This window comes from Electrona antarctica (genome assembly GCF_951216825.1).
Source record: "Electrona antarctica genome assembly, chromosome: 24".
Taxonomy (NCBI): Eukaryota; Metazoa; Chordata; class Actinopteri; order Myctophiformes; family Myctophidae; genus Electrona; species Electrona antarctica.
Window position 1 is genome coordinate 31,399,792 of NC_136803.1, and position 23,851 is coordinate 31,423,642.

A 23,851-nucleotide genomic window follows, 5' to 3' on the forward strand; every position below is an offset into this window, starting at 1 on the left:
ATGTTAGATGATAATCAAGTATGGTGTAATTAAATGCAACTCATGGTGATCCAGGAATCCCGAGTTGGTGTTGGCTAGAGAGAGAGAGAGAGACCTAGAGAGAGAGAGAGAGAAAGAAAGCGCAAGTTGTATCATGTTTGCATTGTTTGTTATGATGTATTATCCATGTGGAGAAGAAAGGCAGTTCCACCATTACAGAAGCCTGCAGGTATATTTATAGGCAGGTCTGGTGCGTCACAAGAGCAGGACGTCAGCGCAGCAATTACAACAGTATGAAGGAAAAACAGTGGAGCGGAATGGAGTTGGAATGCCTTTTCTTTTTCATCCAGTCTAGAGCGGGTAAGGCAACTGTCGGTGGCCGTGCATGCATGCAATTACTGGATACAGTATAACAAGCACACTGGATCACACTGGATCACACTGGTCCTCACTGGATCACACTGGTCCTCACTGGATCACACTGGATCTCAACACAAAGGCAGCAGTAAATAGAAACATACCGGTATTTATTACACGGCTTGGTTGAACGGTTGATTCTGGCCAAATTCAGCGGTCTGTTATTTCTGGATAATGACCGCTCCGCTCTATACCAGACCGATGCCTAATCAAACCCTCGAAGCACCTGCTTTTTACTGCTGTTTCCAGCATGAGATCCATGTAAACACACACACAATGTCATTTACAGCTAAACATTCCTCTCTGTAATGTTTCTGAAAAGATTTGAGCGAAAATAACCCTCTTCTTTGAATGGAAGTGCAGGCAACCTCGAATCATGTCAGTGAGATTCCGCTGTAGCCCGTGTGAGTCAACAGTCTGTCTCGAGAGGCTAACGGCAAACCGTGGCTAGGTGAAGCGACAGGATAATGCCCCCTCGCCGCGCGTCTCCTGGGTCTCCGTGGCTGCGGTATTATTGCTTCTCCAACAATGGCCTCGTGCACCAACATGGGCCTGCCCCTCCCCTTTCCGCCCACCCTCCCTGCTCGATTTAGATCAGAGGCGTCTCAGATGTAATTTTCAGTAATCTCTCCTCCTCCACGGATGCTGCTGCTGCCGTGGCGGCGGCGAGCGGATGCAGAATATGAAGAAAACAAGATAAAAAAAACGAGGGAGGCCGTGTCGTGTTCCGGCCAGACGCTGCGGAGGGGCGATGACGGATGTGCTTGCAATTATCACGATGGCTCGTGTGAAATGATGGGTTTGTGTTCGACCTCCAAACACGTTTCCCGTCTTTAACCCCTTTGCTCACCCCCCTGCCCCGTGCGTCTGTCTCCATTGTCTGCCTGGACCTGCCCTCCGCCCATCTCTGATCACTCCCCACAGTTCCCTCCCCTCACTCTTAACCCATTTTGACCTGAGATCAGATTCTAAAAATGTCTTCTACATCCTGACAGTTTTCTGAAAAAGCCATGTTTCTATGTCAGTCGTTCTTCGATTTTTCAAAAATAGCAGACCTACAAGCTCGTAGCGCGCCACTCGGTGGCGCGCTATGAGCTTGTAGATCTGCTATTTTTCAATAGCTAAAGCATAACATTAATGCTAACACCAAAAGGGGTTCCCGCCCAAAATGGGTTAACTCCCATTTCTCCCTCCCATCCTCTCATCCTGCCTTTTCCCTCATCTCTCTATAAAATCAATCCTATAGCTCTCTCACTTATTGTAGCCTATACACAAAAAGCACTGACAGATACACACATACGTGGTTGAACAGTGCCCCCCAGTGGCCCTGTCCGGCTTTACATATACACGTTGATGGGTGCATCCTCACTTTGAACATCTGGTTCTGTGTGTGTGTGTCTCTCTCTCTCTCTCTCTCTCTCTCTCTCTCTCTCTCTCTCTCTCTCGCCCATTTCCCTCACTCATTAAGGCCCGTTAAGGTTTTTGATGTCGGTCCAAGTATTACAGTGATGATTTATAGGAGTCTGCCTGCTATAATAAGTTTGATTAATTGAACAAATATTATTCACGCAGTGCCTTCTGGGTTCCAAGAGCATCTGTGTGGCTTTGATAGAACATTCCTTTTTCATAATAGCAATGAACTGCCACCCGATGCCAATGTTCTCATCCCATTGAATGGGGTCCTTATCACGGCCAGTATAGGTCCCTACACTGCCAATTCATGGAGGTTCTTTTTTTTTAGGGGTGCTATATAGCCCCTCCAAGTCTGACTTTTGAAATGACATTATGGCACAGTGTTTTGGCTACATCAAGCTACTTCAGCTACACCTGGGATAAATGGTGCATTTATATAACGCCTTTATCCAAGGCGCTTTACATAGATTGTGCATTACATTCACCCATTCACACACACATTCATACACCGATTGCGGCGGAAGCCATGCAAGGTACCAACCAGCACATCGGGAGCAATTTGGGGTTCAGTGTCTTGCCCAAGGACACTTCGACATGTAGACAGGAGGAGCCGGGATTCGAACCGCCGACCCATGGATCATTGGACGACCTGCTCTACCTCTTGAGCCACAGTCGCCCACAGCGTCTGATGCTATAAATCGCTGGGCGCTCTGATTAAATTACCCCTGGGCGTTTGGTGTGTTAAGTGTACGTATGTGTGTCTCTGTCCAGTTCGTGGAGGACTACGAGCAAGTGAAAGCAGACCGCTACAGGAAGATGGTGGTCCTGGATGGCGAGGATGTCCAGATCGACATCCTGAGCGTGCCTACGCCGCAGCGCAGGCCCACGCCGCAACCAGGGACTACAAGTACTACCTCAGCGGAGAGGGCTTCCTGCTGGTCTTCTCCATCACTGAGAAGGAGTCCTTCAGAGAGCCACCGTAGAGTTCAGGTGAGGGGAACTATGTATATGTACAACTTCTTATCAAACCTTTTATTTTCAATGACCCCTACTTTACTATGCTTTAGGCCACGGACCGACCCCCATAACCCTTGAGTGGAACCAAAGGCACATGCGGTGATGGTGTGGGACTCTTTTTGTTTCTCTGACTGTGTGTGCGTGTGCTAGGGCATTCACTTCTAGTCATTTTTACTAGTTGACTAGTTGCCTGGTTTACTAGTCGACTAGTTGTTTAACTACCTATTATGTAATTTATATAAAAACTGTGTACATTGGTGACTTTAACTAGAATCTACCTGATCTTGAGGCCTACAAAATCAGGAAAAAAATAAAAACAATAAACTTTATTTTTTATTTTTTATTTTTTATCAACTAGTCAACTAGTACCAACAAGGTCGACTAGTGGATTTACTAGTCGACTAGTTGCGTAATGCCCTAGCGTGTGCGCACGTGCGTGCACATCCTGCATGTGAAGGAAGAGGGCACTCCTCTGCGGCTGGTGGGAATCAACTCGCACCTGGAGAACGAGAGGGAGGTGTCATCTGACGAGGCGACGGCCCGCGCTGCCGAGTGGGGCGTCCGGTACGTGGAGACCTCCGCCAAGACACCAGTCAAAGTGGACAAGGTAGCTACCTCCTTTTCACTGTAGTGTACACCTTTATAGCAGTGGTTCCCAAAGTGGGGTCCGGGGACCCCTCAAGGGTCCTTGAGGGAGTTCCAGGGGGTCCCCAGCTAAATGATAGTTTGGAACCAAATGTACCCTTATGGGTCTGTAACTCTGAGAGTGTACAAATGGAACCATTTGTACACTCTCAGAGTTTCATTAACCCATTTAGGACAATTCTACAAATGTCTTCTAAATCTTGACAAGTTTTCTGAAAAACCATATCTTTCTATGCCAGTCGTTCTCAAACATTTTCATGTCAAGGACCGCCAAAAATATATGTAATTAGCCGCCAACCCCCATCTGAAAATATGTTGTTCCAGGGACCCCCCCTGATCTGCTATTCTTCAACAGACAACAGCTAACATAACATAATGCTTAAAACACCAAAAGGCGTTCCCGTCCAGAATGGCTTAACATTGATTTTACAATATAAATAGGGGTCCCAGATAGAAATGCCATTAAATGGGGGTCGGTTGACCAATATGCATGTCAAACTGGGGGTCCACAGGCTAATTGGTGTCAATTTGGGGGTCCTTGACATGAAACGGTTTGGGAACCCCTGCCTTAGAGTGTAGGAGCTGGTCTGGGAGTGGTTAGTTCCAATCCAATCCACTTTATTTATAAAGCACATTTTTATACAACAGAGTTGAAACAAAGTGCTGTACACAAATAAATACTAAAATATCAAAGACAAAATAACAATACATAAACAGGGCAACATAAGGACATAATGCAGTGGAAGCAGCAACTCTTAATCAGTATGTTCAAATGCCAAGGAGTACAAGTGAGTTTTCAGATGTGATTTAAACACAGGCAAGGTTTGAGAAGCTCTAACATGAGTTTTTTTTTCTTCTTTATTTACCCAGGGTAGTAGCTGAGCACAAGTGCTCATTTTCAGCAACACCCTGCACATAGAAACACACACATGAAAACCTGGGAGCTGACCAGTACAACCACAGTCTTATACTGTTGGCCACTAAGGCCTGCTTTACACTGGCAGCCAAATCTAGCCTGAATCAGATCTGTGTCACTTCAAGATAGAAATCCGATTTGCTTAAATAAGTCTAAATGCAGACAGGTCACATGGAATCCGATTTTTTCAAATGTGACTTGAGTCACATCCAGAGGTGGTTTCAAATCCGATTTAAATCCGATCTGAGGAGATCTGTCTCAGTCTGCAGAATGCAATGACCACATGAAGTGACCTGAGTCACATATCAAGCTGTCCAAACGTCACCCGCAGCGCGACCCGAGCGCTACTAACATGACGTCATTACAGAGCGCGAGTATTTTTATTTAAGTAAACAAACAAGAGAGAGAGAAAAACAACCAAACGAGAGCAAAAGAAAACAAGCGAGAGGACAGAAAAGAGAGGAAAACAATATTGCAACACACGTTTGTTTTATAGGAATAATGTCACTTCATTATGTAAGCACTACAGCGGAGCGGACGACAGACGGTGAAATCTGTACCAAAGTCCTGACGTCACTCGCTCATCCCTTGGTCCAGGGTCGAAAAAGTTTAATTTTAATCGTTTACCCGCCAGGAACATAGGAATATTAACACGTAGAATCTTGTAGCCTGCCACAAACGGAAAAGCCGTTTTAACAGCGATGTATTCATTAATGCATGTTTTAATACGATCGTATCGAAATCTACCGTCCGTTAGCTTTGTTATGCTTCTGACACAATGGGCGCGGCCATTTTGAAAATGCGCGCGCATCCACTAACATTGCCGGCTCTGTTTTCAGACGGCTTTATCTCACAGAAGCGACATTGCAGAGGACGCTTTGTCCCAGACAAGCGTTTTCAACGGCCTGTAGCAGGCGCTGTGATACTCGCGGTCCACTTTTTCCACCACCGACCGAGAGAACGAGCACCAGCTTCGTCAACACACACGGAATGGTTTCATAGTAAAATGCGATACGGATATTTGGCTCTTCAAAGTAAGTGTCACGCGTGATTAAACCATGGCAATACGCAATCGAGGGATTAATTAATGGCGGCAGGCTAAGGGTTAAATCTTCTCATATAAGCATTGTGGTCCAAAAATAAATAAACTCATATTTGATACAGTCTCTTTCTAGCGAAAATGTTAATAATTCGGCGGCAGTAACATTAGAGTTTTCTCTCAGTCAGTTGATTCTTTATATCCATTTGAGTCAAACCGCTGTGATCATTTGTTTATTTTAGGAACACGGTTCTTATTTGACGCGATATGAAGAAGTTATTGGAATTCCGAAGGGGGGGTGCGGTTAAATGCAAACCGGGTAGGATGTGAAATGACAATGCGCTCCTCGATCCTGGCTGTCATGTCACTTGGGGAGGAGACACACTGCGGATGCCTCCGTTATTCCGTACACTATTCTAAACTTCTCTAAATGTACAGAAACAAGGCCGTTTATGAGGATATATGAGGAGAACGGCTACATGCGGTCCTATCTGCAATGTCAGATAGTTGTTGGTTAAAATAGAAAGGAGCGCTCGTAGTCCCGATGCCAAAAATACTTTTTAATGTATTGTATAATGACTCTCGTCAGAGGTAAATAAAATCATGCAAAGGACATACAATGAGTGCTGGCATTTTCTTCACCTCAACTTATATCTCGAGCCAGAAGGATTTTGTTTTAACCTGGAGTGCTGCGTGTTGTCTGCTACGGCAGTACTTGTTTCTCAATGTATTGTATAATACAAAATATTTTTTGGCATCGGGACTACGAGCTGTGCGACTTCTTCTTTCTATTTTAAAGTTTGTCTCCCGTGGTCAGCACCTCCCTACTGTGTGCGCTCCTAACTTTTTTGTCAGATTGTTGTTGGTTACCACGTCGGTAACCAAAGCAGATATGTCGATGCAGGGCGGCTTTACGTTGAGTTGTTAAAATCAGTCTGAATGCACAGATCGGATCTGGTCACTTGCAAACGGTAGTGTGAATGACCGGGCCAAAAGATCGGATTTGAATCGGATCTGACTTTATGTGACTGCAGTCTAAAACCGGCCTAAGCAGCTCCAGGGGGAGCAGTTGGGGGTTCAGTGCCTTGCTCAAGGGCACTTCAGTGGTGTTGGGTGAGTGACAATCACTTCCCCACCCAGATTTTTCCTGCCCGTCCGGGTAATCGAACCAGCAACCTTTCGGCAACAAGGGCGCTCCTCTAACCCTTAGGCCACCGCTGCCCCAAAGAGGTGGAAGTTCATTCCACAGTGTGGGTGCTACAACGGAAAATGACCTATCCCCCCAGGATTTCAGCTTAGATTTAGGGATCTTGAGAAGTGACTAGTTCAGCACGAGGAGACTCTAGCCAGGAGGACATGAGAAAACATGGCTTATGGTCCACGAGATCATTTACTCAGTCTTAAGGGCCTTTCAAACGGGAAGCGAGGAATGCAGGTGTTGTCGCCTGGATCAACACAGGTCTGCTACAGGTCTGCTCAAGAGGGGCGCGACAACGCAAGCGTAAAAAAAAGAAAAAGCTAAACAGAATCCAGGTCTGGGGATTATTGAATTTTTACATTTTCACATAAAGATAAATAAACTTTATCTGTTACATAGATAAATGTGTACAGATCAAGTGAGACAAACTAGAAAGGTATACATTAAAAGCAATAAATACAAGAAAACAAAAAACACATGTATATTTGTATTTTTTTTTTCTCTAATGAATAACTGACTGTATTGTGTATGTGCTGCTCACCCTTTCCTTTTATTCTTTATCCATATTTAATAATGAGGAGAAGAAAAAACTACTATTTACAATCCACCCAATCCAGTGTTCCCCTCCCACTACAGCTCATTGAATTTAGATGACGATCAGCTCACCACACAAATTGGTATAGGCACTTGTCTTAGGCAGAGATCAGATTGTCTGGCTACATAAGACTCCATGACCGCTTTCTTCAAAAGAAAATGTATTAATATGATTGTGTCAATAAAAGACATTGGCTTCCAATATAAATGAGAATGTGACAAAACACACTAACACAGGGTGACTGACTGGCTGTGACCAAGAGATGGCGCCAATGTGATAGATATTTTGCTCCACTGACTTGCTTCAGTGAGTGCAAATGACACACAATTGTAGTCATCTTTGAAAAGCAAAATGTTGGTGGAGCTTTTTAGCTAAATATTCAGAGGTGGAACCCAAATAGATGTATTTGGGCAGAATCTCCTTTTGTTTGCATTTGGTTTAACCCTGCTAAAACAATGTCTTTCAGAGTTTTCACTATGCAACTTAATTCAGTGAGGAGACTACTGTAGGTCCAAGTAGCCAGTGCCCAACTGGCACTGCTCTAGTATCTTTCATTGGGAGTTAATTTCTGCATTTGCATAAGAATAATTGCTATATGGTTGTTAGTTCAGTAACAGGGATGTCTCTGTATTTGTAGTAAACAAATGGCCCTATATTTTCAGGTCGGGATACCAATTGAATCCAATCAGGACAGAGAAGAGAACTCACACATACTGTACATGATAAACAAGCTATTGCAATTGGAAGTGATGAAACAAATACATGAGCAGACAAAATAAGAACTAGAACAAAGGCTGATAAGTGACCTTTGGTTCTCTCTGCATGGATGAAACGTGTAACCTACCTGAAAATGTTTTCTCATTACTAAAGACCTGGACAAATGTGGAGAGCTATGTTACGGGAAATAGAGCGTCAACATTTGAACATAAACAACTTTTAGTTTTAAGCTATGTACTAGTCAAAATGTATTAAATGCTTCCACTGCGCAGTTTACAAGTTCATAAAAACTAGAATAAATAGAATAAGATATTAGAGAATCACTTTTTATTTTATTTTTACACTTTTTAATTTTATTGTATTAAAGCCTTCTGAACAGTGTGACAATAATACAAATAATATTTTAAACGTCACAATAAGAAAATGTACAAATCGCACATGTTGAATAAAATAGTAAAATATCATTAAATTGCTATATATTGCGACCTTTGTCTGTCAGAAAGTCCAGGATTCAGTTGCACATGCAGGGCAGTGTTGAATTCATATAGTCTCCGAGCTTGGATCACAAGGCCATTATAACCAGCAACCACACACTATAAGCCATAATATTTGGTGGTTTGTATTAATGTGATGATGGCTACAACAGTTTGTAAATATGTACAATAAAATGTTTCAGATGTTCCTCATTTTCAGTACCAATTACTACTGTTTAAAAAACATCACGAAGCAGAGCACTAAGAAGCTAACCTGACTCCACCAGATGGGGCAGCAGAGAGTACACTGGGTTCCCCCCTCCTGCTCCCATCTGGGAACTCTCAGGCAGACTTGATGCCCGGCCACAAAACGGCCTGGCCAATCAGCAGCAGCTAGAGGCGGGATCAAGGCATACACAGTGCTGCCTTGATCCCGCCTCTAGCTGCCGCAGATGGGAGCAGGAGGGGGGAACCCAGTGTACTCTCTGCTGCCCCATCTGGCGGAGTCAGGTTACTAAGAAGCTACACTGTAATCAAATTCTTCTCACAGATCCAAGCTCTTTTATATGAACACAACGAATGACTCAATGCTCCTTTTGAGTGCAAGTATGCGGCACAGTTCATGTCTTCGCTATCAGTCCGTTGGTTAAAAGCCACGTCGACCCAGTACCTGCAGAGTAAAGTATACACAAAACAATGTTTTTAACCACAACCTCTCAGTTGTTTTTGGCAGCACATTTCTATTTTAGTTTAGTCATAGTCTTCTATGGAATGAAACTTCATTTAGTTTTAGTCATATTTTAGTCACCTGGAATGTTTTAGTGTTAGTCTAGTTTTAGTCGACTAAATCTGCAGTTCATTTAGTCGACTAAAATGTATTTTGGCGGGCCTTGATGCCGTCGTAATGGCTGATTTTATACTTGCTGAAAATAGCCGATCTACAAGCTCACAACGTGTCGCGCTGCGACACGTTGTGAGCTTATAGATCAGCTATTTTCAGCATGTAACCAATTGAAAAAGGACTTATACTATATCTCTTGTCCACTAGTCCCTTCCTAGTCTAGTTTGTATTTGTTGACAAAATTGTCAGTATATTTAGTCTTAGTTTTAGTCATCATAGCTTAGTTTTTATTTAGTTTACATTTAGTTTTCGTCAGTGGAAAAAGGTAGTCAACAAACATTTTTCGTCTTAGTTTTAGTCGACAAAATCAACACTGACTCACATAGAGTGACTTTGATAGAATTAAATGTAAAAACAAATCAAGTCAGTGGAGTAAAAAAGAAAAAGACTATAAAAATCTCTATTCATTCTCTCTCACCCTGTTGTTGGTGTTCCATCCAGCCACATCCAGCCTCTCTCTGTCTTTTTCAGACCAATCCATGATCCATCAGAGGCCGAGTTCAAATGTCTGACGAATACCTGAACATGTGTTAATGATATAGAACGATAATTCATTTTCTCTAATTAATACTAATTAAAACTTTGAACATTCAGTGGATTTTCTGTGCCCTGGAGTTTTCTCTGGGGTTTGGAAGCCTTTTGAGCTGCAATTAAAACAGTATTTGCAGGCTGTACAGCAGTAAAATCAGAGCACTTGTTTTGCAGAAAATCCCAGACGATAGAAAATCTACTGAATGTTAAAAGTTCAGTTCAAAAAACTTTTTTTTAAATGTCACAATCCCTTTAATTCCATTGTGATTCAAATAAATAATTGCAGCATAGGTATGGCATCTCGCCCATAAAACATGTTTTAACTAAAATCACTGTGATAATAATAACATTCACAACAAAGACCGTCATATTGATTGATTGATTGATAATTGTATCTACAAGCTCAAAACGCATCGCACTGCGACGCGTTGTAGATCAGCTATTTTTTGCTAATATTTGAATTGAAATCCTTAATTATTTTGTTGCTCTTTTTGAATCCTGAAAAGTAACCTTTTTATTTAATTTCAAATGTATTTAGTTATAGTTATGTTAACTTAATGAACTAAATAGGACATAAAAAAGATGGGCCGCCAGTTGCCCATGTATGCACTAACCTGTTCTTCTTCACCGTTGATTATCACCAGATGAGCCTCTTCCTTCTGACATTGTTCTCTGCTTTCGTCCCAGGTTTTCTCTCCCATTAGTCCTGTAGATCTGTAATAACAGCTGCATCCAAACTTCTGCCATCCAGTGGGGCACGCGACTGCACACAACACAGCTGGGAGGAAAGAAAGATTTGAGGTTGTCTGTACCTGCTGCACAATACAGTACAGCTCTTCAAAAATATTCTAATCCTGAACAATTTAAAAACTACGGTGAAATTATATCTACTCAATCCAGGTCCAATGCAATTCTTGTGTGCAAACATTGTTATGTCATTGCTGATCTTGTCCAGGTCTCCCTTCTAAAAGAGATTTGATCTCAATGGAACAAACTTAAATAAAGGTTAAATAAAACATAAAAGGGGACATCAAACTGATGGATCTGTAATGCAGTGATCATTTATTTGTACGGTAGTGTCAGGGATATAGTATTTATCATACTGTAAAATTAGTATATGATAAAAGAAAAACTGCGTTTTTGTGTAAATAGTGTTTCTACTTGAAAACATATAAGGAATATACATATAAAGAAAAGAAAAAACTGCCCTCTCCAGACCACAAATGCAGAATGGTGAAAAGAATGCATATGTCCCCTTTTCTATGCCAGCAGCAGGAGAGAATTGTCTCTTTTCAAACTCTCCTGAACTTCAACACGACATTTTGCGGTGAAAGAATTTGTCATACAGCGTACATGTAGAAGTCGTACGCCGCATCTTCAGTAGCTAATGAGTGTGTGTTTTCGATATTTTTGTTAAAAAGTGCCCTTTTAGGGAATTTCAGCCCCTGCCTGTCTAACATTCTCTGCACGTCCCTGGGTTGGTGCGGTGCAGAGTAACTGTAATCACTGCTGGCACCACACCGAAATGAATACAATTACATTTATGTCATAGATAATTACTAGGGTTGTCCTGATCACGTGATCGGAAATCGGGGGCCGATCACGTCCTTTTCTAATGATCGAAAATAGCATCGGGATATCCCTACTATATCAACATTATATCCATATCATGATATTAGACTGGATATTGTCTGTGATTTTGGATATTGTATTATTGGCACAATATGGCACAAGTGTTCTATAAAAATATCGGATCGGGATTCGGGAAAAATCGGTATCGGCAGATACAAAAAATCAAATGATCGCATCGGGAGCAAAAAAACCTGATCGGGACATTCCTAATAATTACCCATTGTACATAACACAGCCACTACATTTATTTGTCCTATTGACAGACAGTTAAACAATAAGTTAAAAAAAAGTTCAGTTTAATTTAGATTTTCATGTATTTTGTTATTTGACAATTAATTACCTCCCTCTCCCTCACCGTTTCTGTCTGTCTTGAGCTGGTATAGTTCACTTTTTAACTGGTCTCGCTCCAGGGTCAGGTTGTCACAATGAGTCTGTACCTTAGTTGCGTTGTCGTTGGCTGCAAAGGACCAAAAGATGATCATTAACACAGTTATTGCTATTGTTCATAATGAGGTCAAAGGAGCTTTGAGAAGAAAAAACAGACCCGTCTGAAGTGAGTGGTACTGTACTGTACTGTACTGTACTGTACTGTACTGTACTGTACTGTACTGTACTGTACTGTACTGTACTGTACTGTACTGTACAAGCCCTCCTCCCTGGCCTGTGTGTGTCTGTGTGTTAGGCTGTGCAACAGTGACACTTGGTGGTGAACACATGCTATTTTCGTGCTCGGACACAGCCAGGGACAGACCCAGGCAGGGACACAGCCACACACATACAGCTGTCTATAGGAGTGGTTGCACCACTCAAAAATCCTCAATATTTTCAGATCAGGTGTGTTTTTATGTGAATAGGTCTCACCATATTAACATAGCCTACTAGACCCACACACTATCAAATGTTATAAGCATGATAGGGTTCTTGTGTGAAACGCAAATCTCATTCAAGTTGTAAGTGCTTTGACCTTTGGGAAGTTAACATTTTCCCAGTGGTTTGATCGATCCGTGGGCTACGCAGAAATCTCTGACCTACCAAAGTCTGTGACTCCAGTGAGTGCATGGTCACTATTTTGCAATTCCATCAGGAGCATATGCTGCATGAAATCCCATCGATATTGTTACATGTGTCTAGGATGAACAGACTGGTATTCATTTCACGGGCAATCGATCAGCACTGGCTTTACGATTAAAACTGCAGCCACCGGGGTGACATGTTATCAATTTAGAACTGCAACAATGTGATTGTGCAATCATGTGTGATGTGACATACAGTCTGCGACGTGTACACCAAACTATAAGATGGGCTGCATGAATAGTAGGAATAATTAGAAGTAGAAAGAGTAATGTGCAGATGCAAGAGGATTTGAATTAATTTTAATTTGCAAAAATAAATCCCTCTCTCACACCTATGTCAGTGTGCCAGTGCCCCTCGCTGAATGAAGCCGAGCCCCTATAGAGCGTCGCAGTCCCGCCCCGTTTCATGACGACGCCAGGCCCAGGAAATTATTCCCAATGCATTTTTCCCATAGACATTTCAAAAAGTATTTATTTAAAGACGGTTACGCCGCGGACAAAGCCAACTCGAGTCGTGACAACTCATGACAACGAACACAATATTTTGGACCAAACAAATAATTACAAAGAAGAAAAACAACAAAAAAAGTGTTGTAACCTGCCGTTTTTTTCTTCTTTCTAATTATTTGTTCGGCCCAAAAAATTGTGTTTGTTGTCATGATTTGTCACGACAAGAGTTGGCTTTGTCCGCGGCGTAAACGTCTTTAAATAAATACTTTTTGAAATGTCTATGAGGAAAATGAACGGAGAATCCTTTCCTGGGCCCTGGTAGGGGGCGGGACTGCGACGCTCTATAGCACTGGACCGACCCTAATGGAGAAGATTGGTGAAACTGATTGGCCCTACGCATGGCGACGCCCCCACCGCCAAGCAAGAGACCTGATGATTAGTGTGATTATCCTCACCCCGTGCCAATGGTGGTGGCATGTGAGCCTCAGGTGCTACACCTGCAGGCTAACTACTTTACACAAGTAAGACGCGTAAACGCGGGAAGCGAACGAAGTGTTGTGGCAGTCTGACACACATGTACACACACACACACACACACACAGACCTCTGTATCATTCCAATTTCAGTTCATATTGGTTTGCTCCCAATCTTTTGCCCTCTGGTGGTGGGCGGGTGGTGTTACAGCATGACCCACACAGACACACAGACACACAGACAGACAGACAGTTTTGGCCAGCTTCTATAGTTGGTGCTCACTTCGTTCGCAATTAGTTATGTAATTTGAACTAATGTGAGGGCCGATGTCATGTAATATCCCAGGATGATTTGTGTTACCACTCATACTCTAGATTGCATACTCACAGTCACAGTCCATGAGCCTGTCTACGGTTCTCACTGCAAATATAGCAAACATCAGCGTGAGGCACACTGCACACGCTCTGACGATGTCTCTCTGGATGGTGAGCTCTCTGTGGAGCTTGAGTTCTCTCTCGGCGTCGCGTTCTCTCTGGAGGACGCGTTCTCCCTGGGCAGCTGGAAGATAACAGTACAATATAGTCAAACTTTAATATTATGATCACTTTCAGTGTTTCATTTCAAAGAGTGTACAATGTGTGACAACCACTGGTATAATAATAGTTAACTGATCTGGTGCAATGCTTTTCTGCTGAAAGGTTAACATGTCAGATCATCTCAATGCGTACAGTACACGGTACCCTTTATACGCTGCTCTGTGACTTTTATCCAAAGTAACACATGGTGAAATGAGAGGCAAAATAAAACAGGAGGAGGAGCAGGCTCTACGATTGTACTGTATTTTTTTATTTCCATGCATTCATTCAGTATGGTGGCATTATGTTGTACTTTTAGCTATTGAAACATAGCAGATCTACAAGCTCATAGCGCGGCACCGAGTGTCGTGCTGAGAGCTTGTAGATCTGCTATTTGTGGCGCAAATCTTTGAATATATATTCTTTCACAGCGAATGTTTTTAACTCAAATCTTTGCTTCCGGGAGGCCCCTGGAACAACATATTTTCAGATGGTGTCAGCGAGCCAATTACATATATTTTTGGGGGTCCTTGACATGAAAATGTTTGAGAACGAGTGGCATAGAAACATGGGTTTTTCAGAAGAATGTCAGGATTTAGAAGACATTTGTAGAATCGTCCTGATGTCTAAATGGGTTAATGTGTACCTTCATCTCCAGTAACCCCCTGTGAGCCAGGGCAGTGACCGTCTGCTCCTTCAGTAATGTACTTCACCACGTCCTCCTCCCTCCTCCGGGTCCTGACTCCCCCAGTAGACCTCACACGTGTTGACTTGCCTGGCTTGTCAGCAATATCTGTAGACATCTTATGTAAAGACACCAACAAAGTAACTCAAGTTAATTAACCAGAATCAGAATCACTTTATTTGTCATTTCCCCATGTACATGAAATACCGTTTCCCCTCAGTTATTGCCAGTGCAACATAAAACGTAGAACCTATTTAAGAAAGATAGCTAAAAAACTAAAAACATAACATGGACAATTAACCATGCACATGAACCCTGGTGTCAATGTTCTGGGCATGACATAATGGGAAAAATAGTAGCAGATCTACAAGATCACAACGAATTGCAATGTGAAACATTGTGAATTGCAGTGTGAAATATTGTGAGCTTGTAGATTGGCTGTGTACGCTATTTGACCTGCAATGAAGCATTTAAGTGGTTAGTAAAAGTATGTTAATAATGTACATATCAATAGTATTCTCATTAAAGGAGAATTCCATGCTAGAAGGCTTTCTTACCTTATTTGTAGTTGTTACGTCCCCACCAAAGAGGTCCAGGTGTTATTTTGTGCAAAAGTGCATTATTGGCTATTTGCCCTAATATAAGCCCTCAATGGGGGTTGGGTTTTTGTGCTAATTCTCTTATTTCCATCGAAATAAGTAGTAAAGTGTGCCGCCTGGGATACTATTTACATTATGAAGAGAGGATATATATATTTTTCTTTTTTGAGCGATGGAAATAAGCAAATTAGCAAAAACGCCCCAATGCCCCATTCAATTCAATGCAATTCAATTCAATTCATTGAGGGCTTATCATAGGGGAAATAGCCAATAATGTGCTTTAGCACAAAATAACACCTGGACCTCTTTGGTGGGGACGTAACAATTACAAAGAAAGGTAAGAAAGCCTTCTAGCATGGAACTCTCCATTAAGTCATTACAAAATAATGCAATGGTGTTTAAAAGGTGTTAAAAGTTATATTACTCACTTTGTCCTAATATCTGTGTGGTCCTACATTGGGCTTCACTGCTAGAATAGTCTCTGACACTTAGACAAAGTTGACGTACCGGTACTTTGCATGCATGTGCACATGCACACAGACCACACTCAAACAGTGCAGAACAAACAATAGACCCTTAACCACAGAAGGTACGGGGAAACAGAGTTGTGGCTTTCAGATGTGAAATGCATGGTGGGGAAACTCAACTGCTGTAGACCAGTGGCGTGCAGAGACATTTAGAGGGGCAGGTGCTCAAGTGAAAAAAAGGGCACCTTGTGCAGTGCGTGGAACCGGCCGGTTGCCTTAATACTAGTGTGAGATTTATAGATTTTGGGGAATAAATAATATATTAGAAGCTTTTTATCAAGAATTGATCAATGTCACGGTGGTCCACATACTGTACAGTGTACACTGTACAAAAAAAAGAAAGAAATTGCTGTGCAGAGGGCAAAGGGCAGGTGCTCTAGCACCACCTAGTGTCTATCTGTGCACGCCACTGCTGTAGACCATGCATGGGCAACTGATGGCCCGAGGGCCACCTTCAGTTAATGCTACCCGCAGGTTCATATTGGAATACTGATATATTGTGAGCTTGTAGATCGTCTATTTTCAGCATGCAACTAATTGTAAAATGACTTATACTGGATCTCTTGTCCACTAGTCCCTTCCTAACATTTTAGTCTAGTTTTTATTTGTTTTCATTTGTTGACGAAATTGTCAGTATATCTTAGTTTTAGTCATCATAGCTTAGTTTTTATTTAGTTTCCATTTAGTTTTCGTCAGTGGAAAAAGGTAGTCGACGAACATTTTTCGTCTTAGTTTTAGTCGACGAAAACAACACTGCCTGAAGTGAGTGTGTAAAATATATAGCCCACCCCTACTGTATTCTGTGGTTTTCAACCAGTGGTCCTTGAGGGGAGAGTTGGTAGCCAAATGGACCCTTATAGATCTTTAGCTCTTGAGATTGTAACATGAAACCAAATGGACCCGTAATTTCATGTTACACACTCTCAAGAGTTTCATCATTGTTAAACATCTGCATTACTTAATTTACAAGAAGTCTACACAATTAGGGCATGTAGAAGAATTGTTATTTTGAACAATGTTTGCCTGTTATCTCTCCTATGGAACCAACATCAATACTGCATGGAATTGTGCAACAAAATATTCTTTGCTTTTGGGTCTGAGAGGCTAAATCTCATCAAATGGTGGTCCGTACGTGGCTCAAATGCAGAATAAATAATGGACCTTGATATGAAAAAGGTTGAAACCCACTGCTGTGGATGAACCCTCAAAGGACCAATAAAGTCATTCTCAAAGGGAGAAAATAAAATGTTCATGTTTAGTTGTGTTCATGATAATGGCACTGGTGACACTGTTGTAGTGTTGTAGTGATGACTAGCAATGTATGATGTTAGTTGATGTTAGAAATAAGAGTGAACATCATGGGTAGTTTGTGGTCAATGTGAGTGAAATGTGAGTGTGGTCAGCTGTGAGTGAAAAAACACAGCTTACCTCTTCCTGTCTGCTATTTCCTGCAGCAAAAACAGTGCGTTGTAGCAGTGTTGATTTTGTCGACTAATACTATGACAAAAAAATGTTCGTCGACTACCTTTTTTTCACTGACAAACTAAATGGAAAGTAAATGAAAACTAAGCTATGGTGACTAAAACTATGACTAAATATATAGACAATTTTGTCAACAAATAAAAACACGACTAAAATGTTAGTGTTAGTTAGTTAGTTATTGTTAGGAAGAGATCCAGTATAAGTCATTGTACACTTGGTTCTATGCTGAAAATAGCAGATCTACAAGTCAGTGCGACGCGTTGTGAGCTTGTAGATCGGCTATTTTCAGCAAGTATAAAAACAGTCATTACGATGGCATCAAGGCCCACCAAAATACATTTTAGTCGACTAAATCAATGGTAGATTGTGTGGACTACAATCTTATGATATTTAGTCGACTAAAACTAGAACATTTCAGGTGACTAAAATGTGACTAAAACTAAATGAAAATTATTCAAAAAGACTGACTAAAATCAAAATGTACTGTCAAAAACAACACTGCGTTGTAGTGGGCATACTGTATGTCACCTCAAATGCCATACAGAGCTAGCATTACATCATGTGTGTGTATATTTATGCTAAATCCATGACTTTAAAGCTCTGACTTACACCCACACAAGACTGAAATACTGACAATCTGCTGCTGTGCTTTGTTAAGTGTTGCATCATACTAGCTGTCTGAACTCTGAAGACTTGTTTCTTGGTAGAAGCACAAACCACACACACACACGCACGCACGCGCGCGCGCACACACACACACACACACACACACACACACACACACACACACACACGCGGTATCTGGGGGGGAAGAGAGTCAGACGAGAACAGGAAACAAGAAAAACAACACTACCGTCTGTAACAATGTACAATATGTCCGTCTTAACACATCAAGCACTTACAGCGTTGCTTTTGAGTTTTGAGTTTTTATTCAGGCCTTGAAAAGTTCAAAGTACTCCAGCCTGGAGCTATATATAGGAGCAATGGGACGTGAACATGGAATGTCCGTACAGAGAGTCTGATCATTAGACCACTGCAGAAAATGAATAAAATCCGCACATCCAGTCGAGTAAGAGTCTTTGTTTAATGATCATAGTCCTCCGCAGCAGCAGGTCATACCAGACAGACAAGCGCGTTTCGGCGCGCAGGCCTTCGTCAGTGTCAAAATTGGCAGTAGCAACGGAAATGACATAGCTATATAGAATGTTTTGTTCAATTAAAAGGGACTGTACAGCCGTGTCTCATTACATACATAGTATGTGATGTACATAGTACTATGTATGTCTCATAGACAAGATTATTATAATTTATAAGAAATCAATGTCTCATTTCAGAATCCACATTACAAAAAAGGTTATTCATAGAAAACAGTTTAACACCAATTCTTCATTTAGACCTTTAGGAAATACAGTGTTTAAAGGGGAAAACCACCCATTTTCAACATTTTACTATGTCATTAATATACCTTAGAGCTGTTGTGTGGAAATAATAAAAAAGTCCCCCCGATTCTGTGTTTCCTAGAACTGTAAGTATGAAAAAAGTCATTAACATGGTGAAACGCATCTTGATGACATCATCAAGATGTGTTTCACCATGTTAATGATTTTTTTCAGATCTCTAGTTCTAGGAAACACAGAATCGGGGGGACTTTTTATTATTTCCACACAACAGCTCTAAGGTATATTAATGACATAGTAAAATGTTGAAAATGGGTGGTTTTCCCCTTTAAGAAATGGATCCAAAATGCTTCACGTTGCAATAATAACCGATCTCTGTCCCCTAACCGATCTCTGGGGATCATCAACGTCATTTCCGTTGCTTGCCAATTTTGACACTGACGAAGGCCTGCGCGCCGAAACGCGTTTGTCTGTCTGGTATGACTGCTGCTGCGGAGCACTTTGATCATTAAACAAAGACTCTTACTCGACTGGATGTGCGGATTTTATTCATTTTCTATATGTTAATTTTGAATCTGCACCCAGCACACGCCTGAAACTATATGAAACTGTCTGAGTAGAGCGGGCCTTTTCCCTTGAAGTGAACCATTAGACCACTGCATCAGTCAGACACGCACAGACAAAGTCTCCTGGTCATTTTGTGTGTTAGCCTTCAGTTAGTAAAGTTGAAACACTCCAGCATTAAACTATAGGACGGTGAACAAGGATTTGAACATGTATAGCTGTATTAACTGAAGGCTATTGTAGCAGTGGCTCACACAGCCTCAGCCTGATGACCTCAAAAGTCTCATATCTCCCTTGGGCCATAGGCAATTGCTTTGGCTTAGTGGTTAAGATGTTGGCTTTCCACGTGGGAGACCAGGGTTTGATTCCTGGGTGTTCCAATCACATACAAAAGAACAGGTTTGTACTTTTTCTGTTTTGCATATGTCTATGGAGTTAACATTACTCTAATAGACAGAGATCATCCAGTTCAAAAATGATTATTTTGGGGGGTCACGTTGTATGCCTGTGCCTTTCATCTAAAAATGAAATAAAAATGTATTTAAAAATAAATAAATAAATAAAATCCCACCCGTGTGAAGTGAGGGGCACTCTTATGATTATACATCATCACATTCCAGCCAATCATAATTAGCGTCCTCAATTTCTTTATTTTTTGAGGGGCGCTAGCCCCTCCTATATACAGGTTTGTTTTTAGTTCAATGTTTGTTTTAAAAACGCCATTGACAATGAAGGGAAAATGTACATCGTCTTGTCCCTAACACAAACATTACAAAGAGAATTTAATGTTTTACATCACCATTACATCACCTAATCATGGGTCGCCATGCAACTCCTTGGGTCCAAATGGTTGCAAGGAGTTAACGGTAAAACCGTCTCGACCCTTTGGTGTGGTTTGGGGCCATTGAATTCCATGCGTTGAATCACTAGGGACGACGTGCGTCACCGTGCAACAGGACATATCACACCGCAGGGACAACGCTAAAACCGCCTTGACCCTTTGGTGTGGTTAGGGCTTTAGAGTCGACAGAACGCAACACCTCAACTCCGATAACAGCCGATCTACAAGTTCTCAACGTGTCGCGCGCAACGCGTTGAGAGCTTGTAGATCGGCTGTTTTTTGGTGCGCGGCACCGTCGTACGACGAAGTACGAATCCAGGGTTTATCAGTTCAATACTGTCGGGAGCCGGGGAAACTCTCCCCTGTCAGGTGAAAAGAAGCAGCTTGGACTCCTCATGCATAGAAGGAAGCATGAGGTCAGTCCGCTGCCCCCCCAGGTTGGCAGAGGAAGTGTAGCGCCCAGGATTACATTAGATAATTGACACTGGGTGAAAAAATGGGTTACAAAATCGTGGGATAATTTTTTTTTTTAAAGTGTCGGGCAACACAAAAAAAGTGAGTGTTTTGCAAGGCCTCTGATCACAGCCAGCAGTGTTTTCAATGGATCCAGTTTACTCTAGAGGCACATGTTTTTTTTAACGGGTCGCGCTGCTGCCTCCTGCATTATGTGCAAATTCGAAACAGGTGGTACACAGGGCCGTTCAGTGACTTACGACGAGTGCTTCCAAACTCCAGCACTTAGAAAAAGAATCACTTACACAGAATTTCTTGACAGAAAGTAGCTCATAACATGTCTACGGTGGATTTTTATGAAAAAAAAGCTCGGCAGATTGAAAGAGGATAATTCAAGCTTGGCCTAGAGCTGCAATGATGGTGAGTTTAACGTTGTTTAATACAAGCAGATCGCAGTAGGGAGTCAATGGAGGGTATTGCAACTCTAGATTCATCCCATTATAAAAACAATCTAGAGTTTCAAATTGCGGCTAAGCATCATCTTCTCCTTAACGCTCGTTATGGACCAGAGTTAGTGCCCACCTATACTGTTTTGAAGGTCTTGTGTAATGTTTGTGCAAATGCGGTGATGGTGTGGGACTCATTTTGTTCCTCTGACAGTGCATGTGAGACTGTGTGTGTGTGTGCATGCATGTGTGGGTGTGCGTGCGTGGGCGTGCGTGTCTCAGGGAGAACATCATGCGTGTTCAGAAAGAGGGCACTCCTCTGCTGCTGGTGGGGAACAAGTCTGACCTGGAGAACGAGAGGCAGGTGTCATCTGACGAGGCGACGGCCCACGCTGCCGAGTGGGGCGTCCGGTACGTGGAGACCTCCGCCAAGACACGAGCCACAGTGGACAAGGTCACTTCAAACTAAACTAGACACGGTTCCTATAGTGCACTAGACTCACAGGTATTCCCTAAAACTGAGTGAATTCATTTAAAAAACTGCATTACAGAACCAATGCAAATTCTTCAGGGCGGGCCTTCATATTGAGGCAGACATTGTAATATACATACACTGGTAATATACACAATCAAATTAGTGTCAATATGGCCTGGACGGTTGAGCTGAGCTCAACGAAGGTTCAGGTTCATTTATTTGTTTGTCCCCGAAGGGCGATTTGGTGTACAGCAAAGCATAACAGGCAGACAACATGAATCACATAAAACACAGTAAAAAGAACATGGTACACATAGAAACAATACTAATAATAATAATATCTGGGACTTCTATAGCGCTTTTCTAATACCCAAAGACGCTTTACATGTGTGGGGGCACAGGATGGCAGTTCAAGGTATCAGTGTAGCATTGAAATTCATGACATTTTCAAAAACAGTTATACACTATTAGTTATAAACTAATTCATACAACAAGCTACCTCAAGTTACCTCCTCCTCCTATCGGAATTTAAAGCCTGGATAGACACAGGCACGAAGGAGAACTTATACCTATTACTAGTGGCCCCTGGAACCTTTAGGCGAAGGCCAGAAGGAAGCAGCCAGAACTCAGAGCTGAGGGGATGAGAGTTGTCCGTACAAATGGACGTGGCTTTCTTAAGCACTTGTTAAGCACACTCGCATCAGCATTATTAAAATTATCTCTCTCTCTCTCTCTCTCTCTCTCTCTCTCTCTCTCTCTCTCTCTCAGGTGTTCTTTGACATCATGCGTGAAATTAGAAAAAATAAACTGTTGGAGATGGCAAAGAGTGAAGAGAGCAAAGACGAAGACAAAAACAGCGGCAGGGAGAAGCAGCAGAAGTGCTGCGTACTTTAATGCCTGTCGTGGAAGTACACACACACACACACACACACACACACACACACACACACACACACACACACACACACACACACACACAAACACAGAACCCAGGACCAAGTACTGTACCTGGGGATAGGGCTTTTGCTGCCACAACCCTGTGGAATGCAGAGAAGGCCTTCAAAACAGTTCTCAAAACCCATCTAAGAACTTTTTCAGAGTGATTTGCAGTGTTGATCAATGACCACTAGATGGCACTAGCTGCCTACTTTCTCATCAAAGAGATGAAAAACTTGCACAAAGGCATCTTATCATTACAGAAGAACCAATCTGAGAACCCATCCATCAAAAAATAAAGGAAAAACAGTGCCCTCCTTTCCTTGAATTTGACAGTCTGTCTCGAGAGACCACAGAAGAACAAGATAAAACCAGTACATTTACTCAAGTAGGCTACTGTACTAATAAGCTTGTGCATTCCATATATTCCATAGGGCTGGACCACACATGGACATATGACATCATCAACTTGCAACAGGAGCAGTTCCTATTGAGTGAAAGATTCTCTATTTATGAAAGAAATAAAATAAGTGTTTTAATTTTAGTTATAGTCATAGAGGGCAACTGGCAAGTATAATGTTTTAAGGCATACTGTATTTGTCTTATTAGCCAGGGATCCTTTTAAGTACAATTCTTCTAATGTATATATATATTTTATACTTTAATAACTTGTTACTTGTAAAACGTCACGCCTTTGTCTCCTCCAGGTTGTACTACTGCAATGCACTTCTCATCGGGATCCCTAACAAGAGCCTTCAAAAGCTCCAGTTAAGTACATCCAGGACAGCGCTGCTGATGAGAGTGCGCAAACGAGAACATATCACACCCATCCTCCACTGTGACTCGCTCCACTGGCTCCCCGTCTCATTCCGGACAGAATACAAGATATATTCCCTGCTCACTCATCATCAATGCATCTACGGCAACGCCCCTTCCTACCTAAAGGAATTAGTGTCCCTGGCTGAAACCCTCGACTCGCAGCCGCCGTTCCTCAAACACAAACTGCTTCAACCCCTGCAAAGACCAACCTATATGCACCATGGCTGACTGGGTCTCCCCTGAACAGTGGAATGCCCTCCCTGTCCACCTGAGAGCACCACTAGTCGATTGACTCTTTTAAAAGAGAGGACTAAAGACCTACCTTTTTAACATGCCAGTTTTCTAACTTCACTGCTTTTACCTCTAGGCTCTATGTATTCCCTCATGTTTTAAATGTTTTGTTTCCATTCCTTAGATGCAGTTTAGAGACCAGGATTACTGCATGTTTTTGTGAGGGTACCTATACCCTAGGGAACAACTCAAGGGGAAAACATTCACATCCAGCTATTCTAAGGGAGATGTTACGTTTTTGAGATGAGATGTTACTATTTGAAAATAGTTAATCTCAAGCTTGTGACGTGT

The 23,851-nt window shown here is 42.0% G+C and overlaps 1 pseudogene across 1 annotated transcript; it reads left to right on the forward strand.

The window, feature by feature from the left end:
- Window positions 1–23,497, forward strand: LOC306917622 (ras-related protein O-RAL-like; annotated as a pseudogene). The gene is made up of 5 exons: window positions 1–18; window positions 2,581–2,799; window positions 21,322–21,493; window positions 21,916–21,929; window positions 23,158–23,497. The product of its transcript is annotated as a ras-related protein O-RAL-like (transcript).
- Window positions 23,498–23,851: the final 354 nt, after the last annotated feature.